This window comes from Astatotilapia calliptera, chromosome 23 (assembly GCF_964374335.1).
Source record: "Astatotilapia calliptera chromosome 23, fAstCal68.1, whole genome shotgun sequence".
In the NCBI taxonomy this organism is placed as follows: Eukaryota; Metazoa; Chordata; class Actinopteri; order Cichliformes; family Cichlidae; genus Astatotilapia; species Astatotilapia calliptera.
The window spans coordinates 48,459,613-48,477,476 of record NC_137443.1 but is presented as its reverse complement, the minus strand read 5'-3'; the positions used below and the strand labels follow the sequence as shown (position 1 = coordinate 48,477,476).

The 17,864-nt window shown below is 43.3% G+C and overlaps 1 protein-coding gene across 1 annotated transcript in view; it reads right to left on the bottom strand.

Moving 5' to 3' along the window:
* Window positions 1–13,039, bottom strand: part of nlgn4xa (neuroligin 4 X-linked a) — a 108,159-nt gene extending 95,120 nt beyond the window's left edge. The window contains exon 1 of the mRNA XM_026158222.2: window positions 12,710–13,039. The gene's annotated coding sequence lies outside the window, so the exon portion shown is untranslated. The remainder of the gene's footprint in view (window positions 1–12,709) is intronic.
* Between the last annotated feature and the right edge of the window lie 4,825 nt (window positions 13,040–17,864).

The following is a 17,864-nucleotide window of genomic DNA, read 5'->3' as shown; positions in this document are numbered from 1 at the left end:
CAAGTGTAATTAGTTAAAGTCAACACAAAAAATGATAAAGAATTTTATAGTTTTCATGTTTCAGGAACACTGTATATGCCTGTAACACTGTGTAACATGTGACTATAGTTGCCTGCAATGCACTGGGTGTCTGCTGCTGTGCTCCATATGTATCGAGGATCATTAGTTTCCATGATCAGATTCACATTTAGTTTGTGAAAAGAGACACAAGTATACACATTTGTGTTGGCAGCAAGTAGAAATAGTTTCCCTTACAAATAACTTCCATTCACTGAACTAACACAACCAGTGCCTCAACATTTTAATGCTTTGAGCTCATATTTCTTTAATGCTACCTTTTAAATCTTGAAATGGCCTGACTCAGCGGTCCCCAACCTTTTTTGCTCCAGACCGGTTTAATATCAGACAACATTTTCACGGACCGGCCTTTAAGGAGTCGCGGATAAATACAACAAAATAAAAGGATGCAGCCAAGACAAAAACTGCTATTTTGTAAATATAATACTAAACATCAATTCACTGTGTAATTGTGTAACTTGCACCAACAACATCGAAAGTAACATCCTCCTCTCTGCCCCTTAATGCTCTCTATGGTAACGCGTAACTATTTCTTTCAAAATAAGACACACAACCACAACATTTGAAAAAAAAACAAGGGAAACCGAGTTAACGACAAAAACCCTGAAAACCATCAATTTCACACCCGAGCCTCGACTCTCGCGGCCGCTGGCCTAACAAATAAAACACCTGAATACACGTTTACACCAGACACATGATAGCTGTGGAGGACCAGAAGAGCCATGTGCATCAAATTCATTTTTTAATCACTGTATTTATTTAAACATTAATATATTATTTAATCATTTCATTTAAATAAAAATTATATTTCAAAATGAATTTCATTAATAAATACTACAACTTTAACATCCATTATCTGAGCTGGCTTCCACTCTGGAGGTTCTTCAAAAGGTGAGCAAATATGTCTTTCTTATTTCTCAGACCTGAGAATCTCGCGTTATAACAATTGTAATTGAGACTCTGGAATCCAGGTCTGGCTCTGAGTCTTGGCTGGGTTTGGACCCGGATTCAGACTGTTTTTATAAAATAACAGTCTGAATCTGGGTCCAAGCCTGGCCAAGATTCAGGGCCAGACCAAGACTTGGCTGACATCTGACTACCTATAACCTTTTTTTTAAAAATGCAAAAGTGTGATTTATCACTGCAACAGACACATGTTTTTGACCATGCAGTGTTCACTTCCCAAAGCATTTTGGTTATATTTTAACTTGAATTTGGGGAAAACAATTGTTATGGTAAATGGCCTGTATTTGTATAGTACTTTACTAGTCCCTAAGGACCCCAAAGCGCTTTACACAACCTGTCATCCACCCATTCACACACACATTCACACACTGGTGATGGCAGCTACACTGTAGCCACAGCCGCCCTGGGGCGCACTGACAGAGGCGAGGCTGCCGGACACTGGCTCCACCGGGCCCTCTGACCACCACCAGTAGGCAACGGGTGAAGTGTCTTGCCCAAGGACACAACGACCGAGACTGTCAGAGCCAGTGCTCGAACCAGCAACCTTCAGATTACAAGGCGAACTCCCAACTCTTGAGCCACGATCGACCAGGGCCACGGTTGTGGTGACAGCAGAGTATGTGTCGTGCGGGATGGTGATTACGGTAATTTTCGCACAATATGTCATTTTTTAGTCTTAACAGGTTACTGTAACTTTTTCTGGTAGAGGATGTGCCACATGCTTGTTTAATGAAGATGGTTCTTGCTTTGTGGCAATGTTCCACAGTTTTATAGCATTTTGATTGAATTGTGTGACTGCTGTGCAAGTTGTTGTGTAAGTTGGAAAAAATGCATCCAATTGTTGTCAATTGTTTTATTGATAATGGCTGCAAAATGCTGCCCCCGCGACCCGGCCTCGGATAAAGCGGATGAGGATGGATGGCTGCAAAATGAATTCCCCAAAAGTGATATTTTCCTCACTAGTCTTTTCTGAAGATGTATTTTTGCATGTTTAAGTGAAGGCACAGCAGTAAGATGTTTGCAGGTTTATGATTTCAAATTTTACATTAAAACATGAAAATACAGCATAGTAATAGATTTTATGTATAATATAAAGAGCAGCTCCATTTAAAATGCACAGTTTCACCGTTGTTTTACCAGTTCAATTTAGTTTTTTGTTTGACATTTCCCTTTTAATTTTACAATTTATGGATCCACAATAAGCAATTATTACATGTAAAAAATACAGGAAATATTCTATGAATACACAACAATTGTTGTGTGAAATTAATTTCTTTTTTTGTAGATTTAACAGTTGTGTGTTTCATTCACTGTAAATCAGTTTACATATTTTCTGTTTTTTTTTTCTTTTCTCTTTTTTTTTTTTGCCTGAAACCCTAAGGAACAACTTTATTACCAGACAAACATGTTTCGGCTTGTGGCCTTCATTGGGGCTATTACAAAACACCAAACAGCTTGTGCTTAATTTAAAATAAAACAACAGAAAATAAAAAAACTAATGACCCAATCAGCCACTCACACATAAACATCATCATTAATGGGGATGATGATTGTTGAAATAGGTTCTGGACCGAACCATTATAGGATAAGGTGACTGGATGTCACCTTATCCATGTAAAAGTGGGTCATTCCCACAGGTGCACATAAAATGCAAACAAGATAAAAATATACATAACAATCACAGGAACTCTACGAAATGAATTCCATGAAATAAACAACAACAATTTGCATCACAATTTTTAGAGACATTTTTTCAGAGACAAAAATAGATTGAATCAGAAACTTTTTTAAAAGGTTCCTTCATGTAATGATCTGCTAGAGGGTGTGGGGGGGCCACAGCCTCGTCCTCCAGGGCATGAAGCAGGTATGGAGGAGATCAAAACTCCAGACATCCAGAGGCCCCCAGAACACAAGAGACCAAGGAAGACCAACAGAGGGGCAACAGAGTGTGGGGCCTCCGTGGAGCAGAAGCCAGGGGGGGTTGCAGCGACGTGCCCGTGAGCTCTGCCGGCAGCCAGCTGTGCCTGAGTGACCGAGCCCCAGACCGAGAGGCCGAGAGTACCCCACCCCCGAAGTGGCCCTAGCGAGCCCCAGGCTCCAGGCCCCGATAAGCAGCCACCAAGCAGTGAGCCAGTGTGTACCCGGACGCCCATCCCGGACACAAAGAACCACCAACGCACCGATGTCTGAGGGAGTCCGCCACTGGCAGGGGAAGTGGTGGTGGTGGTAGTGGTGGTGTTGGGCGGGGGGGAGATAGGCCTCCATATCTTGGAGGGCCTGAGGTGTCCCCAGAGAGGTGGCGTCTGACACCCAACCTGACATATAGACACAGACATACAGGCACACACAGACACAAACATCCATTCCCACCCTCATGCTCTCATATGCACTTACTCCACACTCAACCAACGTGGAGACAGACATAAAGAGACGCTGTACACACGATCACACTCCCCAAGCGTACTCTACAAACCGGGTCTAGGTACCCTTTCACCTGGAGGGGGAACTGCACCCAGACCCAGGTGGTGTTACCCTTTTCCCTGCGGTGGGGGGAGGCAGACCGCCCCGACTCCGCAGCAGCAGGGAGGCCCCACACTCCAGACCCCAGTTGGACGGCCAACTCCTCCTCCTAGGCCCCCCTGCTCCAGCAGGCCGCAGAGAACGGGGGTGAAAGAAGACTCCAAACCTCCCTCCACCCGCTCATTGTAGTGTTGATGCATGTGTGTTCTAAGGTGCATTTAAAACCCAGGAGGGCATGGAGCTACCTGCCAGAGAGCAGCAGGTAAGCGCATGGTCCCTCCTGCTAGCCCTCAATGTCTACGTGTATTTAAAATTGAGAGGTGGGACACGACGCCAGGGGTGAGGTGTACACCCTGATGGTCTTTTGGAGTCCGTGTAGCGTGCCCACCCCCAAGATCCTATATGTATGTGTAATGAGAGTGTGAGTAATGTGAATGTCTAAGTTGTGGGATAAAATTGAGAAACAGGCAGCCAGAAGGGGCAGGGGGGGGGGGGGGGGGGTAGCCTCCTCTGCACCCTGGTGACATACCCCCACTCCAAGGCCCTGCATGTGTGGGTGGTTGTGGTGAAGCGGGAAGGGGGAGGCAGCTGGAGATGGGGAGGGAAGGAAGGGAGGGGCAAGTGACCCCTCCCTGGGGCCAGCTCCCCCGCTGACCCCAGTAGGCACCCCCATACTCCGTGACCCGCCAGGGAAAGGGGGCCCAGGCCCATCCGGACCGGGGCCCAGTACAGCAGCGCTGCCCGGCCCCACAGAGCCCGGGACAGTCCACCCAACCCCACCACAGAGAAAACTGCACCCACCCCACCATCCACTCATCTTCCAGACTACATAAGACAATAAACACCCAGGCTGAGATCTTCCTCCACCTCTCCTGTATCTCCCCCTCCTGCAGAGAGTTCCTGAAGAGAGGAAAGTTCCTGCAAGATGTGACAATCTCCCCCACCAGTTGAAGAGCCCCCCAGGTGGCTCAATGCACTGGCGGCACCCTGCTCCAGGGCTGGGCCCCATGCACCCACCCGCCCACAACCCCGGCAACACACCAACCAGGACCCAAGCCCCCAAGACCCAGCCAGGGCCCCAGCCCAGAGACGGAGCACCCCCAGAACCTCACGCCCATCCCGGACCCACCCAGGGGCAGCCAGTCTACCAGGTCAGTAACCCACGTCCGTCAGCACAGACCCTCCCCTAGCCCCGCTGCACGCAGCCACGAGGAAACAGTCACCCGAGAGCCAACAGAGCCCTTAAAGGGCCATGACCGCTACCCCGGGTTGAGTCCTCCAAGGAAGATGCCCCCCCCCCCCCCCCCCCCCCCGACGCCCTGAGCCTGTCCCTACCCCCACACCAATCACAACAGTGAAGGCGGGACCAAACTATGACCCCCCACCCCCACTAGGTGATGGAGCTGATCAAAGGAGCCCAGAGCAATTGATCTGATGTGGTGGCAGAGGCTGTATCAAGACTAATGTAATCTAATAGATAATTTCTATATTGGTTAGAATTAAGATTATTTTTATTTTTCCAGTTCATGAGGACTGTTTTCTTGGCTATGCATAGGGCAGTGAAGATCATATGGGCTATATTCTTTTCTGAAGTGACATTATCTAAGCTGCCCAACAAACACACTAAGGGGGAAGTTGGAATGTTACATTTCAGACACTTCGATAAGTCTTCACATATCTCGCGCCAAAACTTCTGAACTGGTGGACAGAACCAAAGAGCGTGGATATAATTGTCCGGTGAATTGGTTTGGCAGTGTGAGCAGTTGTTGGTAGACGTAAAGCCCATCTTGAACATCCGATGACCTGTATAGTGCACTCTATGTAATATTTTGTATTGAATTAATTGAAGACTGGGATTTCTAATTAGATGAAAGGTTTTTAAGCAAATCTGAGACCAGAAGTTTAGGTCTAAGTTAACTGATAAATCCGCTTCCCATTTTGCAATAGGAAGTGATATTGATTCATCTGTTTTAGAAAGCATTCTGTATATTTTGGATAGTAATCTGGGGGTTTTAAGAGTAAGAAATTGAACCACACTTGGTGGTGTTTGTAGTTCAACTTGACCCGGTTTAAATTTCTTTTTTACTATGGATTTAATTTGTTGATATTCTAAAAATCTTTTCTTGTTGATCCCATATTGTGTAACTAGTCCGTCAAATGAAATAAATTCTGTTTCTTCTAGTATATGTTCTAAATATTTGATTCCTTTACCACTCCAGTTTACATATCTTCTGTGTAAAGCTATCTACTGCTGCTGTATTTTTTACAGGAAGTCCCTGGTAACCCCAGCTGCCAGCGTTTTCCTGTAAAAACAGCACTTTTTGTTTTTTTTACAGTGATATGTCTAAAAAAAACACACAAATATACATTTGTATACAGTGTTGGGAAGGTTACTTTTAAAATGTATTCCATTACAGAATACAGAATACATGCCCCAAAATGTATTCTGTAATGTATTCCGTTACGTTACTCAATGACAGTAACGTATTCTGAATACTTTGGATTACTTAATATATTATCATGCTTTTTACAACAACGTGAATGTACTATTGCTGTGTGATTTATTACTGTTACTGAAGGTCCGCAACTCCGAACTGTAGTAAAGGGACCTCTGACTAATACGGCGGGGTCCCTGTCGGCTCGTAGCCGAAAAATAGCTTTACTTTGTTGTGTAGGTCAACTTTTCTTGCGAGAGACAGAGAGAGGCGTTGAAAGGCTGCTCCAACGGAACTTATTGTTTCGGAGGAAAACACGAACACGGTGTACAGTCGAGTCTTAACAGCTTACTTACAACTGGGCTCGTCAGGCTGTCTTCTTGGCTGAAGTGGTTATTATTATATTTACATGCTTCCAGCTCCCGTTTTTGCTCGACGACAACTCGTACCTTTCCACTCGCCTTTTTCTCCCTCCTCGCGCTCACAGACACATAACGTGTATGGCAGTCCATTCTCCCTGCAGCACGGACTACACTGCCCATGATGCTACATTCTTTAGAGCTATGCTTGTAGCATTCTGCCTGTTAGCTTAGCACAACAACAACAACAACAACAACGAAAAGGCGCTCTCTCACCCAGGAAACACAGAGAGAGAGAGAGCATCACCCTGTAACCATGGCAACCGTAACGCTGCCGCCTGGAACAACAGAACGTAGCTGTCAAACAAAACCCAAACAGTCCTGACCCGCGACAACATGAAACAGGAAAGTACCGCAGTGTAATCCATTTATTTCAACAAAGTAACTGTATTCTGAATACCACCTTTTTAAACGGTAACTGTAACGGAATACAGTTACTCATATTTTGTATTTTAAATACGTAACGGCGGTACATGTATTCCGTTACTCCCCAACCCTGTTTGTATATGTATTTTTAACAGTTAGTGCTTTTTTCCCTTTTAAAGCATATATTGTAATACTGCGCTCAATAAACTAATCACCTCTGAGTCCATTTGTGCTTTCTTTCTTGCCAGCCACTTGGCAGCACTTCTGTTCACACAGCTGAGCCATATTTACTCTGATGGATGTTACAGATGAAACTCTGAGTACAGCTTCCAGGTGGGCATCTGGAAGCCCTGACCTGAACTTGCTTTAACAAGCAAGACCTGGAATATCAGCAGCATGCAGCTCGTCAGCTGTCAGGTAACTTACTTCAACTGCAGCGTCAATATCCAAATTCCTCAATCCATATAAGTCATCTCACACTTCTATTGAACTCAACAAAAAAGTACTGGAACATCCATGTTTCTTGAAATTTTCTTCATTTGGCACCGAGTTTTCTTTTAGGTTTTTGAGAGCAACTTTACAAAGCATTCACAAAATTATGTTTAAGTAATGATTTTTAATAATAATTAGTGCTGTCAGCATGGATCTAGTTAAAATGACGTTAACACCATAACTGCATTAAAGTAAATCCTGTTAACGAGTTACCACGGATCAGCCCGTGTGGGCTGCACGGTGTCAACGCGTTAGCACCGTTAGCTCTTTAACGATCCGTGGTAACTCGTTAACGGAGATTTACCGCATTAATGAATTTATCCTCAGCAGCAGAGGTGGCTCTTGGTCCTCATGTCAGACAGTTTCATCGTGGTCTTGATGGTTTCTGCAACTGCACTCGGGGACACATTCAAAGTTTTAGCAATTTTCCGGACTGACTGAGCTTCAGTTCTTAAAGTAATGATGGGCTGTTGTTTCTCTCTACTCCGATTGGTTCTTGTCATAATATGAACTCTAACAGTTGTCAAATAGGGCTGTCAGCTGTGCACCAACCTGACTGCTGCACAACACAACTGATGGTGCCAACGTCATTAAGAAGGCAAGAAACTCCACCAATGAACCCTGACAGGCTCACCTGTGAGGTGAAACCATGTCAGGTGACGACATCATGAAGCTCACTGAGAGAAGGCCGAGGGTTTGCAGCTGTCGACACAGCAGAGGGCGGCTACTGTCAGGAATCTAAATATAAAACATATTTAAAGTTATTCCTCAATTTTTTTCTTTGCTACATAACTCCATATATCTTTCTTCGTGAATTTGATGTGTTCAGTTTGTATCTACAACGTAGAAAATAGTAAAAATAATGAAAAAAACATTAAATGAGAAGGTGTGTCCAAACTTTGACTGGTAGTGTACCTGGTAATGCTGAGCATTCACTTGTTTCAGGTGCTTATAAAAGTCAGGACTGGTGTCAGGCAGGACGGCCTCTTGGCTCTATGGCTCCTACACCTGTACTTTCTTCCTCCCTCAGAGGATTTACCAGACCACCATGGTCTTCCACTACATTGCTCTACAAGTTCCCAAGGGCAATAAAACCTCCACCACAAAAGAGCCATAGTGTTATGTCTTCATCAGCGCATGCAGAAAACTACTGATGGATGAATTAATACAATTTTGGCTTTTCAAGCCACTACGGGATACTTAACACAGGGAACCCATAAATAAAAACATTATACATGTTTGCATATAAATAATAAGGAAAAAGCAAGTTTCGACTCATTTAAAAGTCTTATTAATGAAAATGATGTGAAATAAGCTATATGCCTTTGAAAATGGGCAAGGGCTTTTATTCACTGTAACATTATATAACTGCATATATTCAACATATATTTAACAGAAGATGTATTGATTTTAGTGAGCAGTTGTTTGGTGTTTGACTACAACCGCAGGCTGTACATCACTGGCTCCTATTATGTTCACGCTGCCTCGCATGGCAGCACAGGAGTCACCAAACAGTAAAAGCATGAATGCAGCAAATGAAATGAAATTGTTACTCATTCTTAACTGAGGGTATATGCTTGTTTTTCTTTTTTTCCCTTGTGTGTGTGCGCGTGTGTGTGTGATAAATTGACAGAGTTTATATTACTTGCAGTAATGGGGCATTTTATGATGTGTGTTTGGGGGATAGGGTGTGTTTGTGTTTTTCAAAAAAGTCCTTCAGATGGCTCGAGCTGAATACAGAGTATGCATCCATAGGTCTCCTTGACAGAAGCACACAGGAGATTGTGAACATTGTTCTGACTCGTAATGATTATATGAGATACGTCTTATGAATATCAATGAAGCCGCAGTCTGTCATTTGCATTTCAATCATCATAAAATGATCCAGTCAGGCACTCTCTACTCCTGTGGCTATCACAGGAAGTTGAACAGACATAAAACAATAGAACTGCAACATACAGTTGCAAGAAAAAGTAAATCTTTTAGAGTTGTCAGGATTTCTGCATTGATTATTAATAAAACTGTTCTGAGATTCATCTAAGTCATAACAACAAAGCACACAATCTGACAAAGCTAATAACACACTTGTTTTTTTCAGAATCTCCACTTTACAGAAACAACCACTGTCTTTCTTGAACATAGTGAGTAATCAGTAATGGATTACAGGCTGGAAAAAGTAAACGTGTCATTTCTCCAGAAGCTACTTGGATCAGCTGACTTTAGAGCAGCGCCACCAAAGAAATCTGTGCTGCCAACATCAAACTGCACACCAACAACAAAATATCACCACAAATTTAAAGGAAAGTGGAGGGAGCATCGGGGTTTGAGGCTGCTTTGGTTGGTAATAAGTGAAGGAACAATGAATGAAAATGCTACCCACAGCTAGCTGCCTCATCTTAGACAGAAGATAACTAGTAGATGTTGCATGAAAGAACAAGACAATAAACGAGCATATCACATGCAGAAAAAAGAGAAAAATACATTTTTAAAGAAAATTCTAAGCTTTTTAATGAAGGCATCCAATAAATCTGAATAATCTGAAATATTTGAAGGATAAATGATCTTAAATCCCTCTTCACTGTAAAAGTGTCTTAAGCAGCAACAGGGAACGTGTGAAAGAGGCCAACGCTCCTAAAACACATGCTATGAAACTTGGGAAATTCCAGCAATCACTCTGATGTGCTAAGGCCGGATGGATGGATGGATGGATGGATGGATGGATGGATGGATGGATGGATGGATGGATGGATGGATGGATGGATGGATGGATAGATAGATAGATAGATAGATAGATAGATAGATAGATAGATAGATAGATAGATAGATAGCATGTCTGTTTTGCATTTTCCATCTCGCCTACTAACATTGGTTTTAAACCAGAGAAAGAAACTCAGATATGCTGTGATGTGAAGAATGTCTCTATTTTCTCCTTCTTATGTTACACAAACATGATGAGTGACTCAAGTTGTTAGCTTCTTAAATATGTGTTTTCCTGAAGTATCCTTTACCAGGACGATGACGTTTACACCTGTGCTCTTCATCTCAAAAGTCATTTCGATATAGTTCAGAGATTTCATAGCATTTCATATAAATGACATAAAATGTTTGTGCTGATCAATAACTATTGACTGTGAGCTCTTTGCATCAATATGACTGCTTAGCACTAGAAGCACCCGGAGGCTAACTCTGATCCCTTGGCGAGTCAAATAACTTCATCATCTCGTTTTTCATAACTTGTCTGAAGATTGGTTTAATCATCACAGGGTGATTTTTGAAGTGTGTGGGAACTCGATGCGCGGCCACCGTATCCTAGAGAAAGCAGACTAATCATTTTAATTTTGTAAAGAAACATTTCTCAGGGAAAAAGAACCCAATCTGATTTTTTATCAGCTTGTAATCGACAACATTAACTTTTAATTTCTTCTTCCTGATAAAGGCAGGCCCTTGCAACGGGGTGCAATGGTATAAATAGCAAGGAGGCTGCACTTTGCAAGAAGTCTTGTAATGGTAGCATAACAATGCTGGGACTTTCTTCACAGCCAAGCCACTTAAGGGCCTGATGTCTGATTTTTTACATTAACTGTGGGTAACTCCCTCTAATTCTGCCAATTTATGGACACATTGATAGAAAATGTGCATAAAGGGGTCAAGATGTTTACAAGAAAGTATTCATACTTACTAGCAACCATGTTGCTAGCAGGTTGCCATAGACCTAAATGTTTCCATACAGTACTCTACTAAAAACACACACCCCATGTGCCAAGTAATTCCTGTTCCAGTTTAGCAGCAATGTGAGAAAGTACCCCAATTATGTAACCAATCTAACGTAAACATAACCTGCAAATGTCAGGGAGAAGACCACCTGCTTTGAGCAGCATGTGAAAATGCACTGACACTTTGTGTTTGCCAGGCTCATCCCATCAGGGGTGCAAAACATGAACTACCCACAGAAGCCATTGTGGGGTAAACTCACACTCCACACCCTCACATGTGTGGTAACATGGTGGCAGAAGAACCACTGGCTAAGCATGAGTCGGGTCCATCTCTGTTTGCTTATTCTACCATCACAGAGGAGCCGGCCCTTTGCATTGGCCCCTGTGGACACCAGTGACACAATGAACTAAAAGTTAAGGTAGGCCCAAGCGCGTAGCTCATGCCATCAACATGCAACAGTAAAAACATTCTCTAAGAGAGATGATGCTTTCAAGCACCCTTCTTTGAACATGAGAGAGAGTTACCCCCCCCCCCCCCCCCACACACACACACACACACATCAGAATGAATCAAAGCTTTGCTAAACTCAAGTCTTGGTGTTTGAAGAATGTATTTCTTTAGAGAATCATATGATTATCAATAATAATCAATAATACTCCTGCAGCGGCTTTCAAATGCAAAACATATGTTTCACCTGATGTTCACACATCACATCTATTTTCTGGGTGTGTCTATGTTTTTATGGTCCCTTTTGCACCAAGTTCACCACTCCATTGTGCGTTCATGAATGACAACACATACAAGGTCATCCGTTTTTAAACCAGCAGCCTGTGTGGAACTGCAATCTGCTGCTGTTACGGAGCCAGTGTGAATGCCACAGATCCATTGAAACCACAGCATTAGCAGCGATGAAGCTGTAAATATCCACGCAAGAGACAAACCCCACTCAACCTTCCACTCTAACCGCCTTTTTTCCTGTTTTTTTCCTCCCTTTTTCTCAAAATCCACGTACAGATATCCACACCACCATCTTGTGGATGCTTCGATAGAGACGCACGCAGAGAAGTCCTGCTGGAAGATGCCCGTCTTTGTTGCATCCCATACACACAAGAGTTGTGGAAAAACGCGAGTGTGTGGCGTGTTGAAACGTTTTGCCACCTAGAGGGAAAAACGTTTTTAAGCTGGTGGAATACATCCGCCTATCGTGTCGGCGCTGTCGCAATAAAGGTAACCGAGCTGTTCAACGGGCGCAGAGTTTGGTTTAAGACACGATTCCAAGTCTGCGTGTCTACACAGAAATACACAAATAAACAAAAAGTGCAGTTCGGGATTTGAGATGTATGTTTATCATCTTCTGCATCAACCGACATCTTTACTGCAGCAAATCGTTTCTCTAATCAACACGTTCACGTGAACTGGAGTCTAATGAAAGTGCGCAAGAACAAGCCTGTCGTGCTGCGGGGTTTTCAGGTGAAAACATCGCCATGCCAGACTCCTAACAGTTTTTCCAACTGTAAAAAGGAAAAGCCTGATTCTATTAAGGTTACCAGTGTCTGGAAGAATCCCCTTTGGACTGTGCTATGTTGCGAGACAGCAGAGGAGGGGGTCAGCCCATGGAAACGCACAGACCTTCTCCCCTTCTCTATAAATCTACACTGTTATTTCTCGCTCGGGAAAGCTGTGAGGCTCGCCATGACATCCCGCCGGCAGCGCACTTACCTCAGCCTGTATCACCACCGTCTGACTTAAATGTAAGTCCCGACTTCAGGCGAAATACACACCACATAAGAAAAACGCAATAAAGTCCACGTCCAACCCGCTGCTCTGCAAATCCAAAGTAAGACGCGCAGTCTTTGCGCTCTGAACACAGTTAACTGTACGTCCAGCATGTGTCTTTGAGACAGACTGAGTGTGTGTGTGTGTGTGTGTGTGTGGTATGGGAGAATAGAGATGCGGCTTTATCAGCACAGAAGATGTTTCAATGAGTCACTGCAGAGGCACTGGAAACGGTGCTGAATCTAATTGCTCTCGCAGACCGAGTGTATTGCGCGGACAAGATTAGTGATAGAGAAACCAGGTCTCTCTCTCTCTCTCTCGCTTGCCATTGGACTACACCGACTGAAATATACTAAGCCTGCAGCCAATGGATTGCCGCATTCTCTCCATCACCCTTAACCAGCCGCTGAGTTGTGGCAGCTCTGGCATGGAGCATGGCACCAGCTACTCTTCAAACCCGGTTCTGGGTGCTAACATCACTGCACAATAGCTCACAATCACAAGGCAGGCTTTGCACTCATGCAAATGAAAAACTTTGTCTTCCTATTCTTGTCATAGTTTAGGATAATCTGACAGGTTAGCACTGTCAGATTATCCTAAACTTCACTGTCCACTTTTAAATCACGTCTTAAATCCCGCTTTTGGCTTTTAACCTCAGTGAGACTCAGTTTCTCTTGTAATGAAATTAGTTATTTAATTAATTATTTTACTTTTGCTTTTATTTATATCTTATGTAATTTTATTATATAGTTCCAATGTACAGCACTTTGTGTCAGCTGCGGTTGTTCATATATATATATATATATATATATATATATATATATAAAAAAAAAAAAACACCCAGCACGCCCCTGCGGGCGGTTTATCCTTCAAGCTCGGGTCCTCTACCAGAGGCCTGGGAGCTTGAGGGTCCTGCGCAGTATCTTAGCTGTTCCCAGGACTGCGCTCTTCTGGACAGAGATCTCCGATGTTGTTCCCGGGATCTGCTGGAGCCACTCGCCTAGCTTGGGAGTCACCGCACCTAGTGCTCCGATTACCACGGGGACCACCGTTACCTTCACCCTCCACATCCTCTCGAGCTCTTCTCTGAGCCCTTGGTATTTCTCGAGCTTCTCGTGTTCCTTCTTCCTGATATTGCTGTCATTCGGAACCGCTACATCGATCACTACGGCCGTCTTCTTCTGTTTGTCTACCACCACTATGTCCGGTTGGTTAGCCACCACCATTTTGTCCGTCTGTATCTGGAAGTCCCACAGGATCTTAGCTCGGTCATTCTCCACCACCCTTGGGGGCATCTCCCATTTTGACCTCGGGACTTCCAGGTTATACTCGGCACAGATGTTCCTATACACTATGCCGGCCACTTGGTTATGGCGTTCCATGTATGCCTTGCCTGCTAGCATCTTACACCCTGCTGTTATGTGCTGGATTGTCTCTGGGGCATCTTTACACAGCCTGCACCTGGGGTCTTGCCTGGTGTGATAGACCCCAGCCTCTATGGATCTTGTACTCAGAGCTTGTTCTTGTGCTGCCATGATTAGTGCCTCTGTGCTGTCTTTCAGTCCAGCTTATATATATATATATATATATATGTGTACATGTACATGTAAAAAAGCGTCATATGTACATGTAAAAAAGCGTCCTTGTCTTCTTGTCAGTGGCTTCTCCTTTTCTTCTCTTCTCTGTTGGCCAGGTTATTATCCCAGCACGATATCTGATCACAGGCAGGGCGTATGTGTTGACAGCCTGGATCTTCTTCTTTCCATTCAGCTGACTCCTCAGGACTTGCCTCAGCTGGTACTCGGTGGTTGCATCTTTCCTAGCGGCCTCTTCATGATGTTGTAGCGGTCCTTGATGTCTGCAATGTTGCCTTCTGGTACTGCATCTCCCCGTCATGTCAGTGATCTCACTGAGGGGGTTCAGGCCTATGCAGAAGAGCAGACGGGACAGAGCATCTCCTTGGTAGATCCTCCTTGATGGTGACTTGTGCTATAGATTTGATAGATCATAGGTCCCACATCCTCTTCATGTAACCCCTTCTGCTGTGGTTCCTTGCATAGTATCATTCCAACAACACCCTGTTCTCATCTCTTGCTACTGTTCCAGTCAGAACGTCCAAGCCCAGTTATGTCTCCGTCACTCATCCGAGGTAGGCTTGGTTAGTGGGGGGGGGGGGGGGGGGGGGTCTAGCCTAGGGACCCTTACTGTCGAACCCCTGACCTGAAGTTCCAAAGGTCTTATCACTATGCTATCCAGCTGTCGTACAAAAACAAATCATCTTAATTTTGTTATGTTTTGCAACATTACAAATGTATGACCAAGTGAAGATAAAATGTGACTTCAGTGACTGAAGTCAGGATTAGACAAGGGTTTAACATTGTACTCCTCATTTACTAATATGAGAGCTTTGTAGTATGATGGGATTCAAAGCCAACAGCCATTATGTCTTCTCAATGTTTTTTACTTATTAAAAATGGTGAATGAGCTGCTGCTTATCTATCGAATTCTGTTCGAATTCTGTTTTTCTATGGATTCAAAGTACTTTCAGCTGCAAGTTTCATTTACCCAGTCAAACACACATTCATCGTTTTATCTAGTCACGTACACATTGACATGCTAATGGATGCATAAGGGGTAACTCAGGGTTCAGTATCTTTGGCATGCATACTGGAGGAATATGGGATTGAACCAGATGGAAGATGACCTGCTCTGCCCCCTGAGCCACAGTCGCCATTATCATAGCAGCGGTGTGGGACTCTAAGTCACTTTGGCATTCTTAAACAAATCGTCTTCCAAACAAAGAACAGCTACAAGCATTGTGTATTGTTTCAGGAATAAACAAATAATTGGGTGTTAGCATGCTGTTGACCAGTAACACTAGCATGCTAAACATGCAGGACTCATTGGGGTGGTACTAATCAAAATGCTTTTAATGACACCTTCCAAAACACATCTTTATAAAATGAGGACTCAGAAAACCTGGTATCTAAGCAGAAGTCAATACGGTAATGGGATTTTCCATTTTTAAAGATGCCTTTAGGTAAACAACTTATAAATGCAATGCTGGAGTTCTTTGTTGGATTTTTAAAAACATCAATATTCTGTTCTCACATGCACTGAATGTAATATCATCAAGGAGCTGTGCAATGTGTTATGTAGAACGATAGGTTATAAAGTCATGTTGGCAGTATTTTCATTTCTCCTTTTAAAAATTCAAAATATGTTGTGTACATGTTCTCTCATTTCATGTGATCAGCACACAGCAGACTAAACAGCCTATAACCAAGATTACCTGGTTTGCAGTCACTGTCTGTTCTACAGTCGGGGCAAACTGACACTTAAAACATTCCCACACTAAGCTTCCTTGAGCAGTTCAAAGTATGCCTGCATATATATTGCCAGTTATGAAGTGTTGGTTGTCTGGGGAAAACTATAGAGTATGACTAATTCTTTTATAGGTGTTCAAATGAATTTAGAAGCTGTGACTGTGACTCCCTACATGACAGGACCCATCATAAGCTATGGATGTTTAAGGGACGTTCAACCTCTTCTGAGTCTGTGGTGTGAACGGTAGCAAAATGAGAGGAGTGATTTATTACTCAGGCTACGTCCACAATAATGCGTTTTCATTTGAAAACGCATTGTTTTCTCTCCTTTTTGGCCTCCCGTCCACACTGAGACGCTGTTTTTCCCAAATGAAAACAGAGCGTTTTGAAAACGCTCTCAAAAACACTAGCCCGGATAGATTTGAAAACGGCCTTTTGGTCTGAAAACTCCGCATACACACTAGCGTTTTCAGTCATTTTCACAGAGTTGTGCGTCCACACTGAAACGGCCAAAGACGCTTACGTTCCAGTCCTGCGCATGTGTGAAACTCAAGACGATTCGACCTGCCTCATTTCTGTCTGCAGCTTATTTACTTTCCGGCTCTTTGAAACGTTGCGGCAAAAGGATGAAGAAAAGCATCCATCTTTTTAAATGGACTAGCAATGAGGTGGAGTTGTTGCTGCGAGTAACACAAAAGTACAAAGTTGCAAAAGCGAGTGAGGATTAAAGAATTTGAAGAAAAGCTCTCTGGAGCACGTACAGACTGATATTAATCTTTAATAAGGCTGTCAAACTTGAGAACAAACAAAACAACTGCTGCCCTCCGCTATCTTAGTTTAATTGGTCACATGACTGCATCATATGACTAACATGCGTCATCGTTTTTGAAAGTCTCCGTTTTCGCCGTCCACACTGCGACGCGAAATCACCGTCTTCAAATGTGTGTGTTTTCCAGAGCGTTTTCAAAACGCCGTCTCAGTGTGGACGGGAAGCCAAAGCGGAGAGAAGACGATGCGCTTTCAAACGAAAACATATTAGTGTGGATGCAGCCAGAGAGTCATCTGCACTGAAGTTTCAGGTCATGTGTGCTACAAACTACACTCTCACCAACAGTCTAAGGAGCTTGGAAAGAAAAGTGTCAGGACTTCTTTAAATTTCCTTGAAGACGTTTCATCCGAGAAGCTTCTTCAGTGCTAAGAGCGATTGGTGGAGGTAGAGGATCAATACGGGGTCCATGACCTTCTTGGGGACTCTCCCATAGGGCTGAAAATCTGGGACTCTCCTCCAGAAGAAGCTTCTCTCCTGTAGTGAGCTCAAGTACATTTGTTTTCTTTGTTTAGCTTTCTTTGGCTTATTATTCTCTGTTTCTCTGAGGCTTTTGGCATTTTGCTGATTCAGTCATCTGCTTCAAACAGTATTTAAATAGAATAGAATAGAATAGAATTCAACTTTATTGTCATTGCACATGCACAGGTACAGGGCAACGAAATGCAGTTTGCATCCATCCAGAAGTGCTTTAGTGATATAGGTATATTACAATATATATTAGCAATAATATAGATATGTGAGTATATTACAGAAATGGGTCTATTATGGTATGTTATAATGTACACAGTATGAAGTATGTTGTGAATATTCTATAACTAAGTATGTACAGGCTGTAGTGAGTACAAGCTATGTACAGGCTATGAACAGGATATAAATATGAAAAACTATACAGAATATGAAATAAATAACTTTACAGAATCTGAGATATACAGCTATACAGAAA